This window comes from Chelonia mydas, chromosome 27, assembly GCF_015237465.2.
Source record: "Chelonia mydas isolate rCheMyd1 chromosome 27, rCheMyd1.pri.v2, whole genome shotgun sequence".
Taxonomy (NCBI): domain Eukaryota; kingdom Metazoa; phylum Chordata; order Testudines; family Cheloniidae; genus Chelonia; species Chelonia mydas.
In genome coordinates, this window is record NC_057860.1 from 8,862,390 (window position 1) to 8,874,390 (window position 12,001).

Below are 12,001 nucleotides of genomic sequence, written 5' to 3' on the forward strand. Positions count from 1 at the left end.
ACCCCCAACCATCAAGATTAGAGTGGCCCATTCACTACCCCAGAACTTCTTCATCAGCAATCGCCACCTGCCTATTGGAGCCCAGGACTTTTGGGCTGCTTACCCAGCTGCCTCAAGGGACCCCAGCTCAGAAATAAAGATCGCCATGTCACACCCGTTAAAGGCAGCCTTTGGTCTCTTGCCTGTTTGTTCTTGTCGGCAGCATGGTCTAGTGGGTAGGGCACTGGGCTGGGACTCAGGAGACCCGAGTTCAATTCTCTGTTCTGCTGGGTGACTTTGGACAAGTCACAGCATGCCCCTTGCCTCAGTTTCCCCATCTGTACAAGGGGGGATAGTGATCTCCTTGTAAAGTCCTTCGAGATCTACTCTATCCTGGCTCAGAGCCCTATTGTGCTAGGTGTTGCCCAGGCACGTAGTAGGAGACAGCCCTGCCCCCACAGAGCATATAGTCTAGACAGACCAAGGGTGGGAAAAGAGGCACAGAGGGGAAATGACTTGCCTGAGCTCAGTGGTAGAACCAGGAATAGAACTTGGGTCTTCTGGCTCCCCCCGCTCTGGGCTATAGGCCGTACTGCTTCCAATACATCATGGAGCCTTGGCTGGACAAGAGTTGGGCCAATGCCCACATACAAGGAGAGGGGAGAAACCGAGCCCCTCTCCTTGACGTTCACCAACCTGCATACACATATCATTGACAGAGGTACTTATGTTACCAAGAGGCAGACGACTCCTGGCCAAAGCCATGGAATGGGGGAAGCTCCCGTTTGTTCGGAGCTGAGAATGTGTGAAGCTGTTGCCATGTGTGTGTCAGACCATATGACATTCCTCTGTGGAGTGACTTTGCTAGGAGACCGTGCATTTCCTGCACCATTGCATCACGCCAAAGCCAGCTGCTTGTGTCATGCTGCCACGGGCAATGTGTGTGGGCTACCCATCCCCTGCCCTTCCCCTGTGTTTTCCTAGTTAATTGCAATGTCTCAATCAGCCTAACAAGCTGTTTACTACGGCTGTCGGGGACTCAGCTGCTCGCTGAGTCCAGTCCGTCATGAAAGAAAGCTCCTAGAGTTTGTGAGATGACGTACAGAAGCCAACAATGCCTTTGGAGTTCTGGTCCCCATGCGGGAAATCCAAGGGCAGCTTCGTAGCATGGAAGTCACCCCCACCAGGGGAGATTCGCAGCACGAAAGGAATTGCACAGGTCTGAGTGGGTACAGCTAAGAGTAGTGGGATGAATGGGGAACCAATGTCCACAAAGACGTGCTCCCAGCAAGATCAGATGGGCTGAGGACAGGTGTCTGAAACCATCCCAGAGCACCGAGAACACTCAGCCTCCCACCCACCCCAGATTCAGATCCCCACTTGGGTCAGCACCCCGGTGCATCTTCTCAAGGCGACAAACAGAACGCCATGGCCATTCAGCTCTCTGCACCTCTGGCAGGTGAGCTAACGCCCCCAAGACCCTATCTGCTCTGCACGGACCGCAGCGATCCCCTGGCACTGAGACAAGGCGAGGTTTCCCCTCTACTTCTTGCCCACAGTTGTCATTCCTCACGCCACTGAGAGAGAGACAGACAGAGACAGACACCCCAGTCCCGGAGGGAGGCATGCTGCTAGGGCTGGATGGAAGGCCATTATGGATGGGCCCCCTGTGATCCATTAAGCTGCAAACCAATACACCTGTGACTCCTTGAACTCTGTAGACTTTCTAGGCTGTGCCCCCTTCACTGTGGCCACAGACCCTTCTGCCGTGGGTGGAGAAGGGGAGGGGAGACATGAGTCAAGAACCCCAGAAGGCAACCTTCAGCGTCCCCCCAACTCGTTTTGCCCCCTTCCCTGGGTTTTTCCAGTCGGAGGGGAACACCTAGGCCGAACCCCTTGGAACATACTCCGAACGGAGGGATAGGTTTTCAGAAAATAAAGGAGAACCCTGCAGATAGATCCCACCCCTCCAGGGGAAACTCATCTGTGTCGACCGAAGATTCTGCAAGGCACCCGTAGCCTGGCCACTGGAAGGGATCTCGCAACGCGCACCAGGCAGCTCCAGGCCGAGGAGCATCAGGATTCAACCAAACCACACAAGCGATGGAGCGTCTCAAACCCTCCGGAGCGACCCTGAACGGGCGGAGCAGTGCAGCCGGCGGGGAGAGCCAGCCTTGTCTGGAGTGTAAAAAAAGCACTTAATGCCTTACAGAGTTCAGAGCCGGGGACAATATTACAGGCCTCAAACCACAGCATTGCATACAAATGGGAACAATGTGTAGGCAAGTCGCTAGGGGGAACATTCGTTGGTTTAGCAAGTTAAAGCGAAGCTGTGGCTTGAAGGCAGAACTTTCCGAAAGCCGAGGAGGGGATTGAGACAGCCAGTTCCCATTAGAGTGCGTGGGAGTGATGGGTCTGCATTCCCCTCGGTGGGGTGGGAAAGTTCAACCTAGGTGAGCAGCAAGTGAGGGCTGGAGTCCCAGCTCCCACAGGGAGGGAGGCTGGGGCAATGGTTCTGGTGCGAAACTGGCCTAGTTTCAAGTCCCTGCAACGCCACAGATGCCCTGGGTGAATCACTTAAGCCTAGATCCTCCAAGGGGTTTAGGTGCCTAACTCCCACTGGAATCATTTTGATTTGATACATGTTGGTAGGTGCCTCAATCCCTTGGGGGAGCCAGGCCTTCGTCTCTCTAAGCCTACACTCACGGCGGCGTGTAGAATACATGCAGCTACACGCTGCAGTGACCCCCCCGGGCAGCTCTATGTCCCTGCTGCCAGAATCTTTCCCGGCTGCCTCCCGCATGCCCCAATTTCACCGCAGCTGGGAGGCGGCAGGACTCCACGCTGTGTCGATGTGGGGGGCACCACTTGGGCCCGTCAAGAGCCCATGTAGGGGTCCACACACCTGGGCTTCAGGGCACCCTATTCTATTGCACCCACCTAAGACGTGCATCACCATCTACGCTGCTGTTGATGCCCAGGCGAGCTGGGCGTGCGGCGTGTTCACCCTCTGCGTCCTTCCAGCGTGAGATACGACTTGCTTACCTTCCGGGGATGTGGAAGATGAACTCAATAATGTTTGCAAGGCCCCCCCAGACACTACACAGACGGGGACAAGGTAAGATCTCTTGGCCCATTTGCTCCAAATAAGAACAGGCTGCGATAGACGCTAGCACTGTGAACGCAATAGGAGACCCGGAAAACCGGACTGGTGCCAGGGAATTAACCATGCTCTATGCCTGCCCGTTCCCGGATTCCAGTAGATCCTTTCCTTCTTGAGTGTGGCGGGGGGGACAGTCTACCAAGACATCCTTCGTCTGCTTCCACTTTTAAACCCTAAGCTCCAAAATCCTCCGCTGGGAGCGCAAATCAGGGTCTCTCTCGGGACACGAGAAGTCAAAGCCCAGTAAGTGGTTTCCTAAACGCGAACTATTTCACAAGCACGATACAATGACACTGGAGGGAGGTGGAAGCTAGGAGGGACCAAGCTCCCGGGTACATTCTTGAAAGGGCTCAAAACCCACGTGGGAGGGCGGATTCGACAGCTACGCTACAAAGAAAAGCTGAGTGAGTGGTCACTCAATGCCTGGGGAAAGCACCTTGTTCCAAAGAACCTGGGCTCTTCCCCCTCTCCCACCACCTCTGCCCGGTGCAGATTGTTCCCTGCGCACGATGTTCTCCGGCGCTTTGTCCCATAATAAATGACTTCTGGAGGGAAGCTTCAGCCATTACCCTTTAGAACTGATGCCACAGCCCCTTTAGGAAAAGATGCCCTGCTTTCTGCAGAGCATAGATAAGTAGAGTCTCTTGATAAAGCATTAGATTATTAGAATGGTGGTGCCCTTGGGCCCCCCACCCTGGATATAAGAGACGCCCACACCATAACTTGGTGATTAGGCTCCTTACCTGGGAGCTGGAAGTCCCTAGTCCAAATTAGGCAAACCAGAGACTTTAACATAGGTCTTCCAAGGCCTGGAGAAGTGCCCTAACCACTAGGCCATTCTGTTCCAAGAAGGAACAAAAACAAAGGTCAAAACCTCAACACTGCTTTTTGCAAAACACCCTATGGGCACCAGAGTTGAAGCACCTCAGTGAGGGGATGTGTCCAGGCGTGGCGGGGAGGGGGGGAAGAGAATGATATTTCTGTGTCTGGCTGTACTTTTGTGCAGCACCTAACACAATGAGGCCCCAATCCTGACTGCAGCCTTCGGATGCTACCATAATACAAATTGTCAGTTGGCATCTACCCATATGAATGCAGCTAACGAATGGCTCAGCTTACTGGTCATCTCAACAGTGCTCAAAGGCTAAGTGGGTCCTAGAGATGGACACTCTGAGGAATCCAGGCATCACCTTCTGCATGGACTAAATTCATACACCCAAGGGTACTGCGGGGAGGGTGGAAAGCAAATATATTAAAGCACTAATCAAAGCCGCTTCCTGGCATGCTGCATGGGGTTATTTTCCAAGGTGAGTTTAGGGACTTGGGCCCAGATCCTCAAAGGTATTTAGGCATCTCTGAGCAGGGCTTAATTTGTACTGAAAGAGATGCCGGGGCTTCAAACAATTTTTCTTTTTTTACATTCATAACGGATGCAGCAAACCCAGAGCTGCCGGGGCTATGAATTGCCAAGCCTAGAGGTGCCAGGTCTCAGCCCTGGCAAACTCTGACACAAATTGAGCCCTGCCTTTGAGGTTATAGGCTCTGGGGCCTGATTCTCAAGTCCATTGAGTTCAATGGGCAGCCTCAGACTTCATTCAGTGGGTTTGGGATCAGGGCCCTAGACAGGGTTTTAAACTCTCTTATAAAATATAAGACACCCACTCATGTTTATCTTAGCTATGGACCAAACCCAAATCCCGGATCTAGACAGACCTGAACATTGGGGTGTCGGAAACTGGAATCCAAATGTGTTTCAGTTTGGTCCAGTCTCTATTTACACAGAAATTTACTTGAGGATTTGTGCGCGCAAAAGCCATTTGCCAAACTCTGCAAAGACAGAGGAAGAGACAGGAAGACGAAGACAGAAAGTGTTTTGCATAAATATAATTCAATAGCTAACCAGGTTTTCTTACCTTGAACTTCCACCAATGCAGAATCCAAGCTCCTTGGAGAAATGACTTCTTCCTCTGCCTGCAAGATGGGACCTTCAACCGGGCAGCTAGCACCTTGGCACCAGATCCCTGGCCCCTAGCATCAGATCCATCACTAAATCCAAGACAGATGGGCCATGTGCCTTTTTTCTGCTTTCATTCATGATGTTCCTGAAGAGCAGAAACTGGAGGAAAACTAGCCGCCTTACAGCGAGGAGGAAAAAATTCACCTCTGTGCGCAGAGAGGCAGTGTGAGGTCTATGCAGTTCTGAAGTGAGGGTTGCCAAGTGTTCAAAAATTATGACCCCATTTCTCCCACCCCACCCATGAGATTATCTTTAAAAGAATTAGGTTTTTAAAAAGACATTGTAGGGTCTTTTTCTTTGCCTTCTGGATTCTGATCCTTTAGGGTGCACTCAAGTCAGGTTTTCAAGCTTTTTCTCTGAACCCACAAGGGTGAGAAACTTACTTTATTTTTTAAATGAACAATGTGATCCCAGGACTCCAGGAACTGGGGCTTTAAGACAACCACCAAATAATGTGCAGAGTTGGCACCATGGGAAGCCCCACTTACAACTGCCAAAGCCCTCAGCACAGGGATGAAGAGAATTTCCTACCAAGTTCTATGCTAGAGACTCTGTAGAAGAAATTCTCATTTACACCAATGTAAATCTGCAGTAACCCCACTGCCCTCAGTAGAAATATTCTGGATACAGTTAGGTGTAAGAGAGCAGATTTTGGCTTCCTTCCTCCGACAGGCTCTTGGCGGGGGCAGGAAATGAGTCTTCCTCCACGACTTTGCTCCTACATGCTTACTTTTGCCACTGGTCCTACTGAAGCCGTGGGCCTAAATCTCGTCTTCTACATTTACAACACTACATCATCATGTAAATAAGATCATATTCAAGTCCATGAGCAGATCCATCTTTGTCGGCCAGAGAATGCGCGTCAGTAACACACATCTAGGCCCGGATCCGCATCTCCTATGGAAAGAAGAAAAATCTGATGGCAAATTGCAGAAGGGTTCTGGTTGTGAAGACACAATGCAAGGTGTGAACCTTATTTTTCCCCACCTCTAGGAAGCTGCTGGTTCCCCTTAACACGAGGCGCATTCTAGGAACGACAGTTGAGTCAGGTTGCTTTTTGTTTTTAAACTGAAGTTCAACGTGGTTTCAGGTTTTGACAGCTGCCCCCCAGGGCCTCTGCCAGTATTCATGGTTTTACAGCCACATTTTCCTATTGTAAAAGCTCCCGTTTGTCTCTCCCCCGTTGCCCGGTGAAAGACCCACGGAAACGGAGACCCGTATTTTACAGACATTTCGACGAGCGAGTAATTTTACTCAGGTGAGGATTATGATTTCAGGATCTGGCCCTAATTTACAATCCTGCACTGTTCCATGTGTGGACACTTTTATGCTAGAAGAGTGCCTTGTTCCAGTTTAGCTATGTCTACACTACAGCAGCCCAGCTGTGCCCCTGTAATGCTGTACCTTATAGACACTTCCCACACGGACAGAAAGGGCTTCTCCGTCAAGGTAGTTAATCCACCTCTCTGAAAGGTGGTAGCTAGGTTGATGATCAATCGACGATTCCCTGGTCTGTTCATTCCCTCTGGGGCACCTGGCATTGGCTGCTGTCGGAAGACAGGACACTGGGCTAGATGGACCTTTGGTCTGACCCAGTCTGGCCTTTCTTAGGTTCTTATGATGGAAGAATTCTTCTGTTTAGGTCCATCGAACTCCAGTGCTCAGGGTGTGAAATTTTTCGCTGCCCTCAGCAACGTAGCCAATGCATACACATAGATGAGGCCTACAGAGCTTATGCTGGCCTAGCCTGCTAGTATAGACACGGCCTGCTGCAACACATGTGTTTGTCGGTGCAAGGATTCCACCTCCCTGAACGACAGAAGCCCTCTTCCATCCACATAGCTGTGTCTACACTGGGTTTTCTTTCAGAATAACTATGCCACTGGGGTGGGCGGCCACACCCCTGGTTGATATAGCAATGCCAGTAAACCAGGCCTTCATACAACCTGGAACAAGGCATTCTTCTTCCTGAATAAGAGGCTCTACACATGGAGTTTTTCAGAAGTAGCTCTGCACTTTGCATTCACGGCTTCCCTTAATCCAAATTAACTTTCAAAAGTAAATAAGCCTTAAAGCACCTTTACACAGAGTTAAGCGTATCCCCAACAGGGATTGTACGGGTACAGCTATTTTCATTTTAAAAACCTCACCCCCCAGTACAAAACCTGTGTCAAGGCCAGGCCTTGGGGCGGCGTCCATGGGAAACATACAGGAGCGCACGGGGCTGTGAAAGAATTTTGGGGATCATGAAAAAACAAACGTGATCCCTGTTTCAGGCTCCCAAATTGTTCTTTGCTTGTATGTCGGGGTAGCCTCTGACTGGCAAAGAGCTCCAGCCAGGGACCACGTCAGGGATTTCTGGATGTAGAAGGCAACATAAGGAGACTGGTTTTCTGGACACGTCAGACACACGCCGATCAACATGTCCTGGGATCAGCGTAGTTTGAAAGGTTGGGGCGGGTGGGGGGGGGGGGGAATCCAAGGGAAGGAAAATGTAGGGTTTCACTTTCCTCCTCACAGCAAAACCCTGAGCTTGTTCTTGAAGTTGGCTTTTTAATTGCCATGTTAAAGAGAAACCCTGGGGATCTACTGCCAATTAATCTCAGGATGGGGGCCCAGTAAACAATGCCCCCTCCCCCTTTGCAGGGAGAAAATTAATTTTCAGCAAGCAAGGGGGCGGGGGGGGGAGCGAGGGAGGATCAAATTAATGAACTGAGAAATTTTCCCTCCCCACTTTAAACCTAGCAGAAAAATAACCAGCAAATAACATGCTTGGAGTCAAAGGGGGAGGGGAGGGTCCCTCTGTGCCCGTTTGTAACGAGAGCCGGTGGCTCTGGGTCTTAAGGGCAGGCTGGTGAGCTCGGGTCCCCTTGAAATAGTCTCTGACAATTACAACTACAGATTGTAAACGATTTTGTTTTACCCTTTTGTATTTTATTCTTAGCAGCTCTATGGGCCGGTCCTTGAGAGATCAAAGCAAACCGCTGGGCATTTCCAAGGGGGAATCGCTGGGGAAAGAGTCCAAAAGATACATACGGATGTTTTCCGGGAATCCCTAGACCGGCAAAGACTGAGCTACGGCCTGGGGTTTTATTTTTGGTTTTGTGGCCCCGTCTAGACTCGGAAAACGAGGCCTGCCCCCGTGCGAACGGACACGTCTTTAAACCTCACTCCGCCCAGTCGCCCGGGGAGAATCCAGCACCTGCCTGAAGCTTGGCAGACGCTCGGAAACTTAACGCGGGGGGCGTTTCCTGGGAGCTCCCGCGCCCTGCTTTGCCCAGCTGCCCCCTTCCCAAACCCTTGAGATGTCGCTTAATACCCGAACAATAGCCAGGAAACCCGGCGCAGGGACCTCTCGCCTCTGGGTCGGGTTTCCACCCCCGCCTCCCCTGCTCAGGAGAGATTGAGACATGGGGGCGGGGGGGGGGGATTCCTACTCGGAGATGGGGGGTGTCTCCTTAGAACAAACACCCCAGCTTGGAACTGATCCCCCGATTTTAAAATGCACCCCCCCCCCAAGCGCAGCCTCAGTGCACGGGCAACAGAGCCCCCCCGCCAGCCTTTCCCACTCGTCAGACCCCCCCCCCCCCCGGGTAATTACGCAGTTGGGAGACGGGCACGTCGGCTGCCCAGACTGGGCTGCTTTTACTATTAATTAGTATTAATTATGATTAGCAGCTCGGCGCCCTTTACCGAGAGGCGCTCGCTCTCTGGCCACAACCCGCGTGTGAACACGGGCAGCCGCTGGGAGCCGGGGCCGCCCCGCGGGAGATCAGCGCCGGGCCGCGCTCCTGTTTCTCTGCGGCCCCAACCGAAACGAGACGCCGGACCCAGCCGGTCCCCACCCCGGCTCTGCCTCCCCCCTCCTCCAAGCTGCCGGAGGTAAGTGGAGACAGAACCTCTCCCTTAACCCTTTCCTAGCCGCCCCGGCCTATTAACCCTTCGATCGCCGGCACCCTAAAAAGCCAGGCGTTTCGTTTTGCCCCCTTCCCCGGCGTGTGGAGTTTTTTTTTTTTTAAATAAATACTAATCCTCAAAAGGGCTGGAGGCGCCTCGTTCAAAGGCAGGCACCTCAATACCTCGGGGGCCATTTTTAAAACTGAGTATTTGTCCGGCGTTTTGAACCATCCCTTGCAAGATGCCAGGGAGTTGGTCGGCCAGCCTAGGGGAGGGTAAAGGGGGACCTTTGGCCCGTTTGATGTCAGTGTGGATGCTTACACACGAGCTGCTTCCTTTAAGGGGAGGGGGGACCCCATGTCGGGCTCTTCTGCCAGCTGGTTCCGGCTGTTAGCCCCGAGCTGGGCTTGACACCGCCAGAAAAGGAGGCTTTATTATTTTTTCGCCCACCCCCGCACACTAAACGGAGAGCCAAACTGGGAACGCTTTGCACAGGGGCCGGGAGTTTTAGGGTTAAACTTTGCCCGCTTGCGAGCGCGGCTGGATTTCCCCCGCCGTTAGGACGAGCTCTGGGGAAGGTCCCTCTGGCGCAGGGCATCGCCCCAGGCCAGGGGGAGGGCGAGGTCCGTGGTGTCTGGTTGGAACGGGATCGATTCGCGTTTACACACGCAAGCTGCCGTCTCGGGTCGGGTGATCCCAGCCAAGCCGCTGTAATATTTTAAAAAGTCCCAAGTCGTCTTCAGAAGAAAAGCCGGTTTGAACTCCAGGGTCTGGGGCAAGGGGGGTTAAGGCAGCGTGCGTAACCCAGCCAGGAGGTCTTTAGGGGGCAGGAGGAAAAGGGCTGGAGGAACTCGCTTTAGCTCTGCCCGGGGAGTTCGAGCCCCCTTGCTCCCCAAAAAGCCCCTCTCGTAATTTGCGTTTGGTGGCCGGTATTTTAAACGGGTCCCTTAAGGCGCGACAGAGCAAGCTAAAGCGATCTGCTATCTGAAGCCAGACGCGTCAAGAACTCTTTGTTTTACGCCGTATCCTCTTTGTTCCGCAAGAACCCCGGGGTTTTCCCACTGACTTGAAAGGGGGACGCTGGGGGGGGGGTTTAAAATGAAAGACTCTGAAGCAATTTCTATTTAGAGACACCCCTTCTCGTAGCTCGATTCGCCTCTGTAATGCGGAGCAGGTCCTAAGAAGGAGGAGCGGGGAAGCAATTAGACATCACGGCAAAATCTGGCCAAAAACCAACAGGATTTTTAAAGCGTCGTTTTCAGTGCAAAGCAAAAAAGCAAGCTTCTAAACGCTTCCCGTTTGTTGAGCTGCTACCGTTCAGAGAAGGGAACCGATTTACGAGTTTAATCGTTCTCAACGACCACGGCTTAAAAAGAGCCAATTCCCTCCGTTTCCAGGGGCCGGGGTTTCAAACCCTCCGCGCCCCGCCTTGGGATTCGAGCCCAGCGGGTGCTGAGCGCTTTAAACCACCTGCCCCCCTTCGGGCGCCTCGCAGGGATGGGAGAGCTGCGGGGGGGCTGCCAAACTTTGCCCTTCACCTGCCGTTTCTCCCCTGCCTTGTGATCAGGGCAGAGCCCCCCCGGGGTTTCTATTTTGAGGCTTTCTCCCCCCCTTAATGTCCACCAGCGCTGAGCCCCGCCGGTGGCTTTCCCCACGCTCTGAATATCCCGCACCTGCGAGTCATTTCCCGAAACGGCCAGGCGAGCTACTGCTCAAATTCCCCAGTGGGAGCATCTGCCCCTCCTCCGTCTCCCTCCTCTTAACCCCCACCCCCCCTTCTCTTCGCTTATTAACCGAGACATTTTCAACGGCTGCAAATTGCTCGCAATTACCCCAATTGAAAAGGGGGGGGGGGCTGAACTTAGCAGCCTCGGTCCAAAATTACCATAATTGCCCCTTCATTTCAGAGGAACCGGCGACTGTCCTCAAACAGCAGCGGGGTTTGTTTGTGCAGATGTTAAGGGAGAGGGGGGAGGTCGGGAGGCCTAGACCCCTTCTTCCCCACGGGTCTCCTGAACCAGGAAACCCCCAAACCACCGACGAGATCTGGGTGCTCGGTTGCTGGGCCCGGGTCGGCCGCCGGTTTGGCGGCTCTGTGGTTACGCCGCGGTGCGTTTCCCTCTCCTGGCCGCCGGGTTTCGCCGCTTCTCGGCCCACGCGCGGCGAAACAAACGGGTTTTTCGCCTCCTCGCTCCCTCCTAAGGCGAAGGAGAGAAAGTGGCTTCGGGAGCCGCTTTCCCCCGGGGCCGGGGGACCAGGATCGAAGTTTCTACAGCGGCAGCAGCCGGCGCTTTAAACAAACGCGATGTCAAATCCGGCGGCTTCCCCGTTACGCCAACGCGGGCGAGAGCGCTTGAATCCGATCATACCCCCCCCCCATCGCCTTGTCCCAACAAACCCACTGGGCCGCCCCAGAGAAACCAGCCCGGACCAAGAGGTTGCAATCGACTTTCTCCTTCCCCGCACACCCCGCTCTGGGTTTTTAATGACCTGACTCGCGCTGGGATGTCCAGGAATCGCCGCTCCGAGCCCAGATCTGATCTGTGGATGTGCACGGCTATATCTTCCCCTGCGGGGCGGGGGGGTTAAAGAAGTAAATGGTGTTATCATGCAAAGGCGTTGACATGTGCGAAAAGGGGGGTTTGCTGTCAGTACGAGAGGCTGGCTAATTGGCACCTCCACGCAGGTGGGCTTGTCAAGGCGTTTGGTAAAGGACGCCGGGGTGTGCTCGAGCTACATCTTTGGCTGTTAATAAAATATGTCTCCATGCTGGACCGCATTTCCCCCTGTCGCTACAGGGCCTGGGGGATAGAGCATTGCTCCGGTCACTCGGCACGCTTTGCCCCAGGGGTGCGGGGCTGGCTTGGCAAAGCGGGCCGGGGCCGAACCGGGAAAGCCAGCTTCCACTGCTCCACCCGTGCGCGTCTTCATGGCTGCGCGGGGCG

At 53.5% G+C, this 12,001-nt stretch overlaps 1 long non-coding RNA gene across 1 annotated transcript; it reads right to left on the minus strand.

The window, feature by feature from the left end:
- Nucleotides 1-9,241: 9,241 nt before the first annotated feature.
- LOC122463924 lies at nt 9,242-10,832 on the minus strand. Its single transcript, XR_006287686.1, has 2 exons — nt 10,730-10,832; nt 9,242-10,233 (listed from the first exon to the last, which is right to left on the minus strand). It is a non-coding gene; the product is annotated as an uncharacterized LOC122463924 (long non-coding RNA).
- Between the last annotated feature and the right edge of the window lie 1,169 nt (nt 10,833-12,001).